General features: G+C 42.7%; 1 non-coding gene across 1 annotated transcript; it reads left to right on the top strand.

Moving 5' to 3' along the window:
• The first annotated feature begins 741 nt into the window (after positions 1-741).
• On the top strand, positions 742-815 carry Trnae-cuc (transfer RNA glutamic acid (anticodon CUC)). Its single transcript has one exon. It is a non-coding gene; the product is annotated as a tRNA-Glu (tRNA).
• The last annotated feature ends 8,934 nt before the right edge of the window (positions 816-9,749 follow it).

Genomic DNA, 9,749 nt, shown 5'->3' with positions numbered 1-9,749 from the left:
TTCACATCTGTCTCGCCACCTGTACTGGATTAGCGCTCCACCGCTAAGCCCCTTTCTGAGTGACCACCGATACCGCCTCTACCTGCTCTCAGGCCACCTGCTGCTACCTGACCCAGCATTTTGACCTGGGGATGACCTCAGATTAACACCTACTCGCCTTCCAGAAGAGGATTACCTTCCCGCCTCATCGCTCTACCACACCGCACTCCACCACCTCCTCACCCCTCAAACATCATCACAACTTTCCCTTCGTTAATGTAAATTACCTATACCCCCACACCCCTTTCATATTGTATTTTTCTTTATGGTTGCACTGTATCTTAATATGTACATTTTCAGCCTAACGGCTGCACTTTCCGAAATAAACCGATTATTATTATTATTATTATTATTACACACTTGCCACGGAATGGAAACAAACAGACAAACGCACATACAAACACATTCACACAAATAACATCAGAATGAACAGTAAACACACATAACACTCTCTCTCTCTCTCTCTCTCTCTCTCTCTCTCTCTCTCTCTCTCTCTCCAGTTTTATTTCTTCATTTGTAAGTTTATTTGTTTCCATATATATAACTTTTTTTATCTTCTATTCCTTCCACCTTTTTTTCTTTTCCTTCTTCCCCTTTACTGCAATTTCCTTTTCCTTCTTTATTTTTTTCTTTCTCTTCCCCTGTTTCTCCTCTTTTTTGCTACCTTCCACTCTCTCCCTTCTTTATCCTATTTTCTATGGGGGCTTCGTGGTACAGTGGTTAGCACGCTCGGCTCTCAACCGAGAGAGCCAGGGTTCGATTCCCGGGCGGAGTGGAAAAATTTGGGCGGCTTTTCCGATACCCTACGCCCCTGTCCACCCAGCAGTGAATGGGTACCAGGTATTAATCGGGGGTTGTGTCCCGTCTCCTGGGATCTGTTCCCTTCTCCTATAATTCCTTCTGCTTCTGTCTCTCTCCGGCATATGACCACAGATGTTGCGCCGACTAAACGAAACTCTCCAACTTTTCCTATTTTCTACTGTTTGCCACACCCTTGCTCTCTCTCTCTTACACTCCCCCCTTTCATATTTTTCCCATAACTATTTTTCTCTTCTTTTTATTTCCGTCTCGTGTCTTTAACTTTTTTTTTGTTTTTCGTCCGTTTCATTTTTCTCCTTTTATTTTTTAACTCATATCATTTCTTTTCGACTCAGTTTCTTTATTTTTCTTCCTTTCTTCCTTCACATTTGTTCGTGTAGCTTCCTTCCTTCATTCTTTCCAGATTTTGTTCTTTCCATCCTTTTTTTGTCTCATTTTACTCCTTTTTTTTCTTATGTAATTTCTCGCTTTCCAAAACTAACCCCTTTGTGTATATATAGTCATGCCTCCTACTCCTCCTCTCCCTTTCTTCCTTCTCTTCCTCCCTCGTATCCTCGTCCTGTTTTCGGTATTTTCCACACATTTATCCTTCCTCGTTTTCTCCACCAACTCTCTTTCATCCAGATATTCTCTCCTTTTCTCTTTTTTTTGCTTTTACTTTTTTTTCCTTCCCGCTTCATCATCTCTCCTTTCCCCTTTTTTTCTGCTACCTAATCTTCCTCCTCCTCCTCCTCCTCCTCCTCCTCCTCCTCCTCCTCCTCCTCCTCCTCCTCCCACTTCTCCTCCCTCCTTGACCCCGGAAACAAGGCCTATCTTATGTATAGAAATGATTTCGTGTTTGCAAGAGAAAAGGAGGAGGAGGAGGAGGAGGAGGAGAGGAGGAGGCGGGAGGAAAAAAATAATAATAATAATTAGATGAAGGAGAATTATAATTAGATGAAGAAGAAATAATAGAAAAATAGAAGAAGAAAATGAGAAGAAGAAGAAGACGAGGAGGAAGAAGTGGAAGAGGAAGAAGCGATCGAGAAGGAAAAAATGCAAAAGGAAAGACTTAAGCAGGAAAAAGAAAAAAAATTAATAGGTGGAGGCGATAAAAGATGATTAAGAAGAACAGAAAGAAGCAGAAGAAAAATAGGGAAGGAGAAGAAACGCAAGAAGGAATGAAAAATGAGAACACAAAAATGAGGAGGACAAAGAGGAAGAAAATGATATGATTATTGGTGAAGTAAGAAGGACAATTTGAGGAAGATAGAGAGAGAGAGAGAGAGAGAGAGAGAGAGAGAGAGAGAGAGAGAGAGAGAGAGAGAGAGAGAGAGAGAGAGAGAGAGAGAGAGAGAGAGAGAGAGAGAGAGAGAGAGAGAGAGAGAGAGAGAGAGAGAGTAGTCAATTTTTAATGATGGAAAGAAAAAAAATGGTAAGACAAATACATGATAATGGGAAAATATAAAAGAAAAAGGAAGTAAAGGAAGAAAGTTTGGACGTAAAAGTGTATTTATGCGCCTCTTTTTTTTTCTGTGACGTCAAGAAAGACTGAGAAAATATGATGATAATGACATGTATAAATTTAAATTGTGAATCTTATAGAAAAATAAAATAATAAAGAAAATACGCTGGATAATGAAAAGCAGTGAAGAAAAGGGATAAGGGAAAAAATAAGAAATGCAAATGAGTTGATGAAAGAAAATGAAGGTTGAAGAAATAATTATGGTGAAACAGAAAGTTGTGACGAAAAAGAAAGAAAATAGAGTAAAGAAAAAAGGTTTATTTTAACTTTCAGAATACATGTGAAGTCATTTACATGATGTTTGTTTGTTTGAGGACGATAGATTTTGGATAGTCACTCACACACACACACACCACACACACACACACACACACACACACACACACTCTTGCCACGGAATGAAAACAAACAGACAAACGCACACACAAACACATTCACACAAATAACATCAGAATGAAAGTAAACACACTTAACCATCTCTCTCTCTCTCTCTCTCTCTCTCTCTCTCTCTCTCTCTCTCTCTCTCTCTCTCTCTCTCTCTCTCTCTCTCTCTCTCTCTCTCTCTCTCTCTCTCTCTCTCTCTCCAGTTTTATTTCTTCATATGTAAATTTATTTGTTTCCAATAATATAACTTTTGTATCTTTCTTTCCTTCCACCTTTCTTTCTTTTTCTTCTTCCCCTTTACTGCAATATCTTCCGTGCTCCCTCGTTTTTGTCTCGTTTATCTCCCTCTTCCTCCTCCTCCTCCTCTTCCTTCCGTTCCTTCCTCTCGTCACCTTTTAAAGTCATTCCCTCTTTCCTTTCTCCTCTTTCTCCTTTATTTCTTCATTTACTTGTATTACATGTTTCCCTCTCCTTTATTTTTGTCAATATAGTTTATCATGTCATTATTTCCCTTTCTCTTCCATTTCCTCTCCCTCGGTTTTTCCTCTTGTATTCTAGTTGTCCGTGTTTTTTTCTCTCATTTCGTTATCCTATACTTTTATATTCGATATTTCCATTTAATTTGCTGACCACCCTACGGCACAAACCCTCCTCCTCCTTCCCCTACTTATCTCTCTTCCATCTTCCTCTCTTCCTCCCTCCTGGTTTTTTTCCTTCCTTCCTCTCTCCGCCATCTTTTTATTTTTCCTCCACCTCCCTCCTCCCTTCGCAACACTGGCCACCATCCACCTCTCCCCTCCCTCTTTCTCTCCACTTCTTTTTCTCTTCTCATTCATCTTCTTTAATTCTCTCTCTCTCTCTCTCTCTCTCTCTCTCTCTCTCTCTCTCCTTTTTTCTTTTTCCTTTTGCTCTTTCATCCACCTTCTCATCTCTCTCCTTACACTTGCTCTTCTTAAATCTCTCCCTTTTTCTCTTCCCTTCCTATCCCACTTTCTTGCCCCTTCCCTCTCTCTCCAACTTCTTTGCATCCCTACCCACCCATGTCTCATCCTCCCTCTCTCAGCATCCTTCTATCTAAATACCTATATTCCTCCAATCCTTCTTCCTTTTACTCTTATCCTCTATAACTGCATTCCTCATCCTTTTCCTTATTATCCTCCATTCCTTCATTCTTCCTACCCTTCCTCTTATCCTCTATTCTTCATTCTTTTTACTGTTATTCCCCATTCCTACTTTTTTTTTTTTTTATGTCGTGGCCTATTGCGCCGGTAGGTTTCTTCCCGGTGGATCCTGATGGTCGGCCCAAGGCGTCTTCCCGGTGGGGCCTGATGGTCGGCCCAGCCCGTTCTGGCGCAGGCGAGTGTTTATAGTGGCGCCATCTTTCATTGGCTCATGCTGTCCTTCCGGAGCTCATCTTTAATCCTAGAATCTAGAGTCCGGGTTGATAGGTGTTCTTCTAGACAACATATGGGTAGTTTTATGCCACTCGGCAGCGGCTGAAAAATCCCAGCTTGGTGGCACCGGTCGGGGATTGAACTCGCGTCCTCCTGAACGCAGCGCCGTCACTCTGTCGACTCAGCCACCGCCTCCCTTCCCTTCCATCCTTTCCTTCCCTCTTATCTTCCGTTCCTTTATTCTTTCTTCCTCCATTCCTCCTTTCTTCCTTCCTTCCCTCCCTTCCAAAACAAGGGAAAACAGTAAACCTTGTTAATGTTTGAGGAGAGGGGGGGAGGGGGAAGAAAGGTCAGAGGTGAAGGAAGGGGAGGGTGGGATAATGGAAGGGGGGAGGGGTGAAGAAAAGGGAAAGGGTGAAGAAGGGAAGGAAGGAGGAGGGAATGGAATAGGGAAGTAGGAGAAGGAGACAACGAGGAAGAGAGAATGAAAGGAAGATGGAGGAAGGGATGAAGAAGGGGAGGAAGAGTGGTCTAAAAATAGGAAGAGGGAAAGAAGAAAAGAGAAGGAAGAGGAGACGGAGAAGGGGACGAAGAATGAAAGAAAGAAGAGGGGATGAAGTGGAGGTTAAAGGAAACAGGGAACGAAAAAATATAAGAAAGTGGAGGTACAGAGAGGAAGGAATAGGAGAACGAAGAACAAAACGTAGCGAAAAAAAGGGAAAAGAAGGAGTGAAGAAGAAAGAAAGGAGAAGAGAAAGTTGGAAATAAGAAAAAGAAGAGAAAGAGGAGACTAGAGGAAGTGTGAAAGGGAGTAAAGAAAGAAGGAACAAAGAAGAATAGTGATGCAAGAGAGAGTTGTGGAGTGCGATGAATGGACTGAACGGAAAGAGAGAAGAAAGAGAAGTGGGGAGAAGGGGAAGAGAGAGGCGAGGGAAGGGGATTGGTGAGGGGAGGGAAGAGGGGAAACAGAAAGAGAGGATGAGAGAGGAAAAGAAGCGAGATGAAAGGATGGAGAGGAGCAAAAGGAAGCAAGGAGGAGGAGGAGGAAAAATAAGAAGAGGAGAGAAAAAAGCAAAGGAAAATGAGAACATAATGAAGATGAACACGGAGAAAAGAAAACAAAAGGAAGAGATGGAGAATAGGAGGTTAGGAGGAGGAGGAGGAGAGGGAACTTGAGTGGAATTTGCCTCAAGGAAAGTAGAGAGATGTGGAGAGAATGGGAAGAAGGAAGACAAGATGGAAGAAGGAAAGGTGGAGGAGGAAAAGAAGAGGAGGAAATGAAGATATATGTCAGGCGGATTGAATGAGACTGTGAAGGCTGAAATGAAATGAGAGAGAGAGAGAGAGAGAGAGAGAGAGAGAGAGAGAGAGAGAGAGAGAGAGAGAGAGAGAGAGAGAGAGAGAGAGAGAGAGAGAGAGAGAGAGAGAGAGAGAGACAGAGCGAGAGAGAGAGAGAGAGAGAGAGAGAGAGAGAGAGAGAGAGAGAGAGAGAGAGAGAGAGAGAGAGAGAGAGAGAGAGAGAGAGAGAGAGAGAGAGAGAGAGAGAGAGAGATAAAACAAACAACTCACGTTGTCAACACACACACACACACACACACACACACACACACACACACACACACACACACACACACACACACATATATCAACAAACACAACCTGGCAGTCCATAAAGAAAGAAACTCCGACAAACAAACAAACAGGAAAAGAAACACACGAAGAAAATACAAACAGGAAAGCCAATAAACGTGGAGAAGGCAGGTAAACAGGTGTGTGTGTGTGTGTGTGTGTGTGTGTGTGTGTGTGTGTGTGTGTGTGTGTGTGTGTGTGTGTGTGTGTGTGTGTGTGTGTGTGTGTGTGTGTGACAAACCAGACGGAACAGCTGGTCGTTTCCATGCTCCGAACCTGAAATTTCCCTCGTGAAATGTCTCCATTCATTTACTGTATTGCTCCGCCGCCTCACACGCCGGCTGTCTTACTGATTCTCTGGCTGCCTGCATGTTTGTTTGTCTGTATGTATTCATGTATGTGTATGCATGTATTTATGCATGTATGTATGTGTGTTTTTCTGCATTTCTGTTATTGTACCTCCGTGCCTGTCTGTCTGTAGGTTTGTATATATAAGTACAGTCGCGGACACAAGTGAAGACACAGGTTTCAAGAAATTTCGTTCCCAGGCACTATGGAGTTTTCCCTTTTAATCTAGTTCACAAATAGTAACTTTGTAAAACAGCTACCTAGAACATTTGTTTATAAAGAAAAGAGCGTAACGTTACTTCGTTGGAGATAACATTGGCATATGGTTAATTTGGCTCTGCTTTCTGGCAACTACCAGTGGCAGACCTTTGCAATTTTTATGTCATTATGAAATCAAACTCTTTTAATGAAACAGTAACATGAAATCAGTAATCAACGTTAATACTTGCTCATGATTTTAACTCGTAGTATTAAATGATACATATTAGAGTGTGGGAGAACAATGGACGAAGATTTATGAAACATCGTCTAGTGTGGGGAGAACACCTTGCGATGATGGGCTACACACAGTCTTGAAAAAAGTTATTATTAGCCTTATATTTTAACACACACACACACACACACACACACACACACACACTTGCCACGGAATGGAAACAAACAGACAAGCGCACATTTTTTTTTTTTTTTTTTTTACAGCAAAGGAGACAGCTCAAGGGCACAAAAAAGTAAACATTAATAAATAAAAAAAGCCCGCTACTCGCTGCTCCTAAAAAGAATCCAAAGAGGTGGCCGAAAGATAAGTCAGTTTCGGGAGGAGAGGTGTCCTGATACCCTCCTCTTGAAAGAGTTCAAGTCGTAGGCAGGAGGAAATACAGATGAAGGAAGATTGTTCCAGAGTTTACCAGCGTGAGGGATGAAAGAGTGAAGATGCTGGTTAACTCTTGCATAAGGGGTTTGGACAGTATAGGGATGAGCATGAGTAGAAAGTCGAGTGCAGCGGCGGGAGGGGGAGGCATGCAGTTAGCAAGTTCAGAAGAGCAGTCAGCGTGGAAATATCGATAGAAGATAGAAAGAGAGGCCACATTGCGGCGGAATTTAAGAGGTAGAAGACTATTAGTATGAGGAGGAGAGCTGATGAGACGAAGAGCCTTTGCCTCCACTCTGTCCAGAAGAGCTGTGTGAGTGGAGCCCCCCCACACATGAGATGCATACTCCATACGAGGGCGGACAAGGCCCCTGTATATGGACAGCAACTGTGCAGGGGAGAAGAACTGGCGGAGACGGTACAGAACGCCCAGCCTCGAGGAAGCTGATTTAGTAAGAGATGAGATATGAAGTTTCCAGTTGAGATTTTTGAGTTAAGGATAGACCGAGGATGTTTAGTGTTGAGGAAGGTGATAGCTGGGTGTTGTCAAAGAATAGGGGATAGTTGTTTGGAAGATTGTGTCGAGTGGATAGGTGGAGAAACTGTGTTTTTGAGGCGTTGAAGGACACCAGGTTCTTCTTGCCCCAATCGTAAATAATAGTAAGGTCTGAGGCTAAGCGTTCTGCAGCCTCCAGCCTTGAGTCGTTAAGTTCCTGAAGGGTGGGTCTTCTATTAAAAGAAGTTGAATAATGCAGAGTGGAATCATCGGCGTAGGAATGGATAGGACAGTTCGTTTTGGAAAGAAGATCATCAATGAACAACAGAAAAGAGTGGGAGATGGACAGAACCCTGTGGGACACCACTGTTAATAGATTTAGGGAAGAACAGTGACCGTCTACCACGGCAGAAATAGAACGGTCAGAAAGGAAACTGGAGATAAAGGTACAGAGAAGGATAGAAACCGTAGGAGGTAGTTTAGAAAGCAAAGATTTGTGCCAGACCCTATCAAAAGCTTTTGATATGTCCAGCGCAATAGCAAAAGTTTCACTGAAACGACTAGAGAGGATGACCAAGAGTCAGTTAAGAAGGGGAGATCACCAGTAGAACGCCTTGCGGAACCCATACTGGCGATCAGATAGGTCAGAAGTGGAAAGGTGCTTTTGAATCTTACGGTTAAGGATTGATTCAAAAGCTTTAGATAGACAAGAAAGTAAAGCAATAGGACGGTAGTTTGAGGGATTGGAGCGGTCACCCTTCTTAGGTACAGGCTGTGTGAAGGCATACTTCCAGCAAGAAGGAAAGGTAGATGTTGACAGGCAGAGGCGAAAGAGTTTGACCAGGCAGGGTGACAGCACGGAGGCACAGTTTTTAAGGACAATAGGAGGCACTCCATCAGGTCCATAAGCCTTCTGAGGATTGAGGCCAGAGAGGGCATAGAAAACATCATTTTGAAGAATCTTTATAACAGGCATAAAGGAGTCAGAGGGGATGAGAGGGAGAATATGCCCAGAATCGTCCAGAGTGGAGTTTTAGAAAAGTTTGAGAGAAGAGTTCAGCCTTAGAGATAGATGAGACATCAGTGTTGCCGTCAGGACTGAGGAGTGGAGGGTAAGATTAAGAAGTGAAGTTGTAGGAGATGTTTTTGGCTAGTTGCATGAAGTCACGGGAAGTGTTAGAGAAAGCAAGGTTTTGACATTTTCTATTAATGAAAGAATTTTTGGTTAGTCGGAGAATAGATTTGGCACGATTTCGGGCAGAAATGTAAAGTTCTTAATTAGCATTAGTTTGAAGGCTCTGGTACCTTTTGTGAGCAAATAACATCAGAATGAACAGTAAACACACATAACTCTCTCTCTCTCTCTCTCTCTCTCTCTCTCTCTCTCTCTCTCTCTCTCTCTCTCTCTCTCTCTCTCTCTCTCTCTCTCTCTCTCTCTCTCTCTCTCTCTCTCTCTCTCTCTCTCCTCTCTTCTCTCTCTCTCTCTCTCCTCTCTTCTCTCTCGTCCTCCTTCCTCCTCCTCCTTCTCCTCCTCCTTCCTCGTCCTCCCCTTCCTCCTCCTCCCCTTCCTCTTCCTCATTCTTTTTCGTCTTTCTCCTTTATTTTCTTCATTTACTTGCATTACATGTTTCCCTCTCCTTTATTATTGTTGATATAGTTTATCATGTCATTATTTCCCTTTCTCTTCCATTTCCTCTCCCTCGGCTTTTCCTTTTGTATTCTAGTTGTCCGTTTTTTCTCTCATTTTGTTATCCTATACTTTTCTATTCAATATTTCCATTTAATTTTCTCTCCACCCGACGGCACAAATCCTCCTCCTCCTTCCCGTACTCCTCCCACTCCTCCTACTCGTCTCTCTTCCATCTTCCTCCCTCCCTCCCTCCTTACTAAACAGAGCTGGAGTATATTGCCTCAGGAATGGCCTTAAGTTAAATGCTAAAAAAACTCAATGTACCTTCATAGGAACACATCAACTTATCCCTCAAATTCCAGAAAACACAACTATAGCTTTCCAAACACTATCATCAAACCTTCCTCACACGTTAAAAACCTTGGTGTACACGTTGATAACTATATGAGCTTCGACATTCACATTAACGAAATTTCCACTAAAACTACGGGGACGCTCCTCTACATCAACAGAGTTAAACATTGTTTTGACAAAGAGACTCGCATAATTATAATACAATCACTAGTCTTGAGTCTTGAGAGAGAGAGAGAGAGAGAGAGAGAGAGAGAGAGAGAGAGAGAGAGAGAGAGAGAGAGAGA

This window comes from Eriocheir sinensis, chromosome 1, assembly GCF_024679095.1.
Source record: "Eriocheir sinensis breed Jianghai 21 chromosome 1, ASM2467909v1, whole genome shotgun sequence".
Taxonomy (NCBI): domain Eukaryota; kingdom Metazoa; phylum Arthropoda; class Malacostraca; order Decapoda; family Varunidae; genus Eriocheir; species Eriocheir sinensis.
Note: the sequence above shows the minus strand (reverse complement) of the source record. Positions and strands in the feature narration are given on the sequence as shown.